Source organism: Caloenas nicobarica, chromosome 3 (genome assembly GCF_036013445.1).
Source record: "Caloenas nicobarica isolate bCalNic1 chromosome 3, bCalNic1.hap1, whole genome shotgun sequence".
NCBI lineage: Eukaryota > Metazoa > Chordata > Aves > Columbiformes > Columbidae > Caloenas > Caloenas nicobarica.
In genome coordinates, this window is record NC_088247.1 from 103080038 (window position 1) to 103087849 (window position 7812).

Genomic DNA, 7812 nt, shown 5'->3' on the forward strand with positions numbered 1-7812 from the left:
TGAGCTCATGTCTCTCTCCTGCTGATCTCTGAGAACTGAAAGAGAGCAAAAGCATAAAGACTATTTCTTGTACCAAACCATATGTCAAGACAACAAAGCGTTATGACCATAAATACCAAAGGCCACTGACAGGCTTCGACTAATCTTCTGCTTTTGGCCAGCGCTAGAGCGAAAACACAAGCTAAAACATTGGCTTTTAGGTTTTTATGTGTTCTGGATCTCTGTATTTTTGGCACAGATTACATAATTGTTAGAAATGTAGATGACAAATTGACACAAAGCAATTCTTATCTACATACAGAAAAACACAATTGTTGTTTACAGTGCAGGTTGGGATCACTATAATTTCTCTCTGGCAGCCAACTGCTTTTACAGTATCTTTTTTATCCCTGAATGATATATCAGCTGGAAATCTTGAGAAATATTGTTTTGCAGTCCTTTAAGGTGAGTTAATGTAGGTGATAATGCAAATGGCAGTGCAAGTGACTATTTAAAATCTGAATTTTCCTACTTAACCGTAATTCTGATAAAGAATATATTGAAAAATTGTACTGTTAAAAGTAGTGGTAAAATACCTATCTGCTTGTTGCCTGGGAAACTGTATACAAGAATCAGAACAGAGTTAAGAAAATAAACTTTTACTTCTAGATTTTTTTGCCAGTTAGGAAAATAGTGGTAGTGGGATACTAAGGATATAATAAAATAATGAGCAAAGTAAGATCAATGATTTGTCAGCTCTATTTTACCTTTTGACTCCTTGTATAGCACAGGAGTCAGCATGAAGCTGCCTTAACAGACATTTGGGCAAGTGAGTTAATTACGTAACATCATTAGTGGACTTTTTAATCTTTGCTCTTCTTAGATCCATTTTTCAAAAACTAGTGTTTAAGCAACATGTAAATATTTATGTTAACATTAATGGTTTTCTGCATTCAGAATCAGGTCACAAGTATTTAATTACCCTGAAAAATAGTTTCAAGAGGGATTATTTAGTTATTACTGAGCAGTTTTATTCTGTACAAGCACCTTTCCTTCCTTTCTTCCTTTCTTCCTTTTTTCCTTCTTTCCTCCATTTAATCTCAAGTTTACATATTTTTAGGCAATATTTTAAAGCTGTTGTTGTATCTTATCTCAGAAATAAAATTCCATTTATTCCAGATGAAGCAAGAAGATTTAAAATCTCGCAGGTTTTTGCACATTAGTTCCCCCTCCACCTTCTTAACAGTCCTTGTAACATGTTTTTTCTGGTAATAGGTCGGATATTTTTGAGGATCAGCACATCAGATGGATATTTTGAAAAGAATGCATATCTAACATTTTGAGCAAAATAGGTTTTTTTCTTTTTCATGTTGCGCTCTGAAGTTGTACGTACTCTTTGTACAATAAAGGGGGAGGACTTTTACATATTGATAAATCAACTTGGGATAATAAAATGCAGGAAGACATTCAAGTATCTCCCCAAAATAGATTTGAGATTTCTCAGTTTTGAGAAAGTTTTTCTGATACAAGACAGTGATCAAATTGCTCTTCAGCACTGAGAAAGATTTTAAAGTCTGAAAATAACTTCGATTTAAAAAACCTGGAGGTTGTTTCATTTATCTTTGAGCGAAACTAAAAATGTGTCTTCTAAAGTTTGAGGATGCATTGCTCAGAAAATTGATCCGTTTTCTTTGTCTTTCTAAATTTACAATTCATTAAGCCAAAATGTTGATAGAAAAGGTTGAAACAGCGTATGCTGGGTGCTGTTTGGTTGTTGCAGCTGTGCTTGGTCACATACATTCCACTGTGCTCCTAATATTTCTGATCAACTGTGCCTCATGCTGAGCCAAAATGCCATCAGTCACTGTGAATTACAAAGCCAAAGGCACTACACAATTTGGACTGTCTCCTAGAAGGAATTTAGGTGGATTCATTTTTTATACTATATTGGCTTTGTGTCCTGATGTTATTAAAAACCCCATTTTCACGCATGTTACAGAGCCCCGCTGCAGCTTGCACCTGTTCAACACAAAAGTCCTTCTTTATGCATGAGAAACTCAATGGGAAGAGCAGGGGCAGGGGTGAAAAGTGTGAAGAAATGTACTGAAATCTCGGGTGCTATTTAACTGCATTAAACTGCAGTTACTTTATCCAAGTGTATCTTAATGACTAGCTTTTAGTTACCCAATATTCACAAAAGTTACAAGAAAAAAGAAAACAAACAACCCAAAACAAACAAACAAAAACCCACAATTTAATCAAATTAGTATCTCAGAAGCCCAAAATTTCTGGCCAACAATTTACCATGTCATGGATGGAAATTTGCAATCATCTTTCAACAACAATTTTTTAGGACTAAACGTCTTCCAGGATCAAGCTTTTTTATTAAGAGGTCAATAGGAGACACACAAAACTATTTTCCAGAGTCACTCCCTTCTCTAGATCTGTTCCTGATCCCACGGCAGGAAAGTTTATTCAAATTTTTCTGCTTGCTATGAGGAGAAAAAGCAAAGCAAAGCAAACTGCTGATCGTGCTGGTCACAGCCTGGCCCAGGTTGTTTTTATTCCAGGACTCACAGATCAGTGAATTCAAGCGCCTCAGAGACGTTTTGCCTGATATTTATACTTAGATCAACTTGAACATCAGAATCTGTTTTCTTCTCCTTTCAACCTGGCTGTTAGATGTCTCCAGGGTTTACCATGGAGCTGCTATAATCCATGCTAGCATTATTAAGAAATCGTTAAGAAAATTTTTTTTGTTAATTGGTGATGTTTTATGGCAGATCGCATTCTTCCGTATCACTGTTCATATCTTCCACTAGGACCTCTCTTAGAACTGAAAATATATCTTAGACCTGAAAATATCAGGTTTCTATTATAATAAATTGCTCAGAGTTTATTTTGCGGGGTTTTTTAAGCCTTGTATCTCCAGATCTGGGAGCTGGGGTTGAGACTAGGTGATCTTTAAAGGTGCCTCCCAATCCAAACAATTCTGTGATTCTATGATTAAATTGAAGACTGTTGTGTTTTTCTCATGGTACACTTCTGAGGAGTTTGATTAAAGTTTTTTCCTAATCCAGTCCACCAATGGGACTTCACTCTTATGGGAAATCCTGTTTACTTCTTAATAGGAAAGTCCTATATAACCCCAGCAAAATTTTCCCATTTTCATTAGTCTTTCTGATAGCAATTATATTTGCTAGAGAGGGAAAAAATCAAACCCCCGATAGCTGATTTTCTTTATAGTTTTGTTGGGGTTTTTTTTGAGGATGAAGTAACTCAAGGACTCTTCAAGCCCCTTGCATGTGTGTGTATTCCAAGCACGTCACAAAATTGGAGGAGCTTGCTGTCATATACTGAGCATTAGTTGTGCTTTATCTTTTTATACCAACAGGATAAAATCCTTTAAAGGCATTTCTTATCTTTTAGTGTCAGATGCTGAGAAGTCCTAAGATTTACATATTTCATTAAAGAGAATTTCTCCCTGACATAACTGACTTGTGCAAACATGTTACGAGATCATTAAAAGTGAATCCTCTGCACCAGTTAGGACTCATTCAGTTAGAGCTCAGGCAAAAATGGGATTCTTTTTTTTCTTTTCATGGAGTATGCCTGCAGACGGAGACTGCAAAGCAGCCATTTGAACCTCCACTTTATTCTTAATTTGCAATATGCTGCCACTGAGCTTTAACAAGCCAAACCTGAACTCACAGAAATCAGGACTACAGTTTTACCCGTTACTTTGGTGGCTGTCTGGATGTTGGCTTATTCTCAACGTTAAAACACTCTGTCTCTCTTTTGTGATTTAAAATACGACGTACACTTGGAAAGAATCCCAGAAGCACAGTTAAATGACCACGCGGAGTTTTTGTGAGATGTTCAGGAAGGTTCTGTCACTTCTTGAGAACCCTCCCAGCAACTGCAGCAACTTAAAACTGAGGCAGCTGTTCACCAGTTGTGCAAAGGTGCATCTCACAGTCGTGTCTGCTCCTCACCTGCCTGAAGATGAAAAGTGGCACTTTCTTACCTGACCTCAGTGAGATCCCTTGGGGGATTGCTCAGCCAGCTCAGACTAGTTAAGGGTCTGCTCTAAGGAAATTTGAATTCACTTCTTTTAGCCCGCGTAGGGAAACCTTCTTTCTTACTTCACTTCTTATCGTCCTTGCTTGGTGTTGCCTCTTTCAAAGTGGTAAAAAAAAGCTCCAGGCTCCTGTTGCTGATCTGCTCTTTTGGGATAAGGTTATTCCCAGTTTGCAGCCTAAATTTCTGCCCACAGTAGACTCAAAATTTTACCTCAGTCAGGAATTAATTTGCTGGTGGCTTTTCCTGGATCTTACATAATACCATGACAGTTCCAGCATCTTTTAAATCCCTCAGTGTCAGATATGCCCAAACATTCTACTTACAAAGTAAAAAGCCTTTCCTCCTTGCTGCATTGTTTCCACAGAAAAGATAGTTGGATGTGTGTGTGTATGTGAACAACACTTCTTCATGGGCATCCAGATACTGACAGCAATTGTTCTTGTCTTTATCTCCATTTCTTTAAAAACAGATGAAAAGTTTTGTCATCTGTTGCTTATTTTAGATTACAAAATCTTTTAAGCTTTGATGTTTTCATTATATGCATATTCTCCCAGCATACTGACACCCTTAACTATTACAGTAATACAAACCAGTGATAAATCTATATCTAGTCAGACTGACGAGAGACCAACATCAATTTATTTTTCATGAAGATAAATCACGCTCCTGACCTGCGATGATACTTGCCTAGGTGGGAGGAAGCTTGGGGACGCTTCCTCACAAAGCAGCTGGGAACTGGCCAGTTGAGCAAAGGAGGTGTGGAGCACAACGGCACTTATGGGGAGAGACAGATTGGGAGAATCAAGCCGATATAATATTTCAGCATCTATTTCACATGTTCTCTGCCAGTTGCTAGTTTAGTCCATTAGTACTTAAAAGCTGATATTATTGATGGGATTTTTTAATCCTGTTTTCTTGTTTTCTCACGTAACGTTTTACCTAGAAGCAGCTGTGAAAATTATGTATTTCGGTAATAGCATACATAAGTACAACATATGACTAATTTGACTGAAGAAATTTTAGGCAAATGCATTTATGGAGAAGCTTATGTATCCCTAATCTAAGATTCTTTAACTTCTCAAAATATAAGCATGTAATGGAGAGATCTGGTGCAGTCTTAAACATAGTATTGAAAACCACTATTGTAATTCAGTAAGTTACATTATCTATCATACCATTACCTTTTCAATGTTAATGGTGGGGTTTTATAATGTCATGAAGACATTCTTATTTTTGTTTCATTTAGTCTCATTTTGTAAATGGCATAAAATAATAGGTGCAATTAATAAAACAATACTATAATGGAATAGATTGCCTGCTATATTACCTTTATTTTTTTATAATTACATCTCTGAATTTAGATGTACATTATCAGAAATATTAATTTTTTAAAACCCACCTGTACTTCTGTCAAAGGACCTGTGTAGTAATAAAATAAATATATAATATTATAATACGTAATAATGACAATACAATAACAATAACAAAAGGTATTTTTTCCAGGCATTTTTAACAGAAATGTTCATCTGTTAAATTGATTTTTAATTTTTTAAAAGTATTTTAAAGCTTTTTTATATTTATTTTGAAAATATTAAGAATAATTATATAATGCATATGCAAGGGACTACAGTTTGCTCTTACAAGCTAAGAACTACGTCTGAGGAGAAGTTTTTCTTTCTATCTCCTTGACTTCAAGCAAGCAAAGCAACCGCAGAAAGCCTTGCAGGTTTCAGGAACGCGCTCAAGGGAGCTTTGTGGAACTGGGACCGCAGATATTGAATAGTTCCTGTGCAAATCCTGTGCTTGAGAAAAGTGTCCCCCACTCCCACACGTTTGAGCCCACCGGCAGGAGCACCGATTGACTTCCAAAGTAAGTGGAGCTGAACCCAAGTGTGGGCCCCAGGCCTCCGCAGACGTATCCTGGATTTTAAAAAAAGCCACGGGCTGGTGTGACTCGTCACATTACACAAAGAAGCAGCCCCAAAAGACTCAAATAACAGCTTCTCGAGAAGGAAATCCCCATGGCTACACTAGTGCTGCCACAAGGATTTCAGAGCTGCCCCAGGCTGGAGCTGAGGGCGAGGAGCACGTCTCCGGGTTGATGGCGTGTTTCTGGTCACAGGGAGGGGACGGGGACAGGGGCTGCAGTGCACACGGTCATTTCTAGATTTGCTCTTCCCAGCTGTGTTTGAACGAAGTTTGATATATCAGAGCCCTCTGCCGGGCTTCTGCAAGAAATGGGAAACACCACCAAAATGCCTTCGTTTGAACAGGGGAGTGCAAGCCTTCTCTCTATATAAAATAAAGACACTGTATGATTTTTTTGGTTTTGACACTTTAACAGCATAAAATCTCTTCTTTCATGATTTAAAATCTTGTCCCAATACTGGCTTTGAGAGCATTGTTCTCCCCTGGCTTGCTCTCTCCCCAGTGTCTTCAAACTTCACCAATCTACAATGACTGAGAGTTTATACAGATTCAAACAGTGACTGGGAAAACTCATAAAAGAAAAATGTACCAAGTGCTATTAAATACAAAGATAATGTATTTCATATAGGAAGCCTTATAACCATGAAGTTTTGGAGATAAACAAATACCCCTGTGGATGTACCATTCCAGGTGTAGCATCTGCTCCCCCTCACTGGTTATGGGGCTAAATGAATCTTTGGCCTGATCCAGTGAAGTTTGTTCTTTTTAATGGAGATCGAGACAAACAAACCTAAAGAAACGAGAATGTAGGCAGTTTTGATTACAGTTTTAATAATAATTTTGTGCTTTAATAATAATTAGTCATCAGAATTAATTAGAAATAATTAGTAAGAACTACATCTGTACAGAACCTTACCCTTTCTGGCACTACAGAAGATTTTTTGCTCCTTCACTTCATGACTGAAAGGAACAGACAGAAGTTGCAGCTTTGGCACTTTTGATTTCCAGATTAGCACTTTTCAGTTACATCTGTTCAGTCTAAAGGATCAAAACCATTAACTGTAAGAAAATTAATCGGTGCCTTGTTTGTTTATCGAATAAACATTCATTGCCTGATTTTCATAAATGAAGTGTCCCATTTAATTAAAGGAGAGATGACCAGTGCTGCAGCATGGACTGTGCTTTAGGAACTCGAGGAAGGCACCTCACATTGTTTTTCTCAGTGCCAACGCGACTGCGATGAACCTCTGAAGCTCTTTTGTGGTTGCTCGTTGGTTTGGGCTGTGAAGGGGACTGTGGTTTCATCACTAGGCCCAGCTAAAGCTCAGGTTCACTTCTTGATTTAGCAAAAGGCATTTAAATGGGGCTGATGGTGCTCTGAAGCCCCTCAAGGACTGGCATAATTTCTTTGCAGGCTACTCCTCTGAGATCCTCAGATCCAAAAGCCAGAAATATTAAAATACTTCTGTTGCCACTCTGGCCGTCGAGCCCACTATGGCTGCTTCAAGCAGATGCAACTGGTGTGTGATTAATGGTCAAATTGTCCATCCTAAAATCTGGGGCTGGACTTCTGAGAGTTGTGACCACAGACCTGCAAAGACCAGCATTAACTGTGTCACTTCTCAGAATCTGGATAATTAAAAGTTAACACACTTTATAGACAAGTCCTACAAATCAGCTCACTATAACAGCGTGAAGCTTATTAAAGGGAGTAGAATTGTAAGAGTTATTTTAAAATGTTCTAAATCTGCATTATTGTTAGCCCATCTGCCTCCACTTCTGCACAGCTGTAAATTTCCTGTAATTCATGTAGGGATTCTG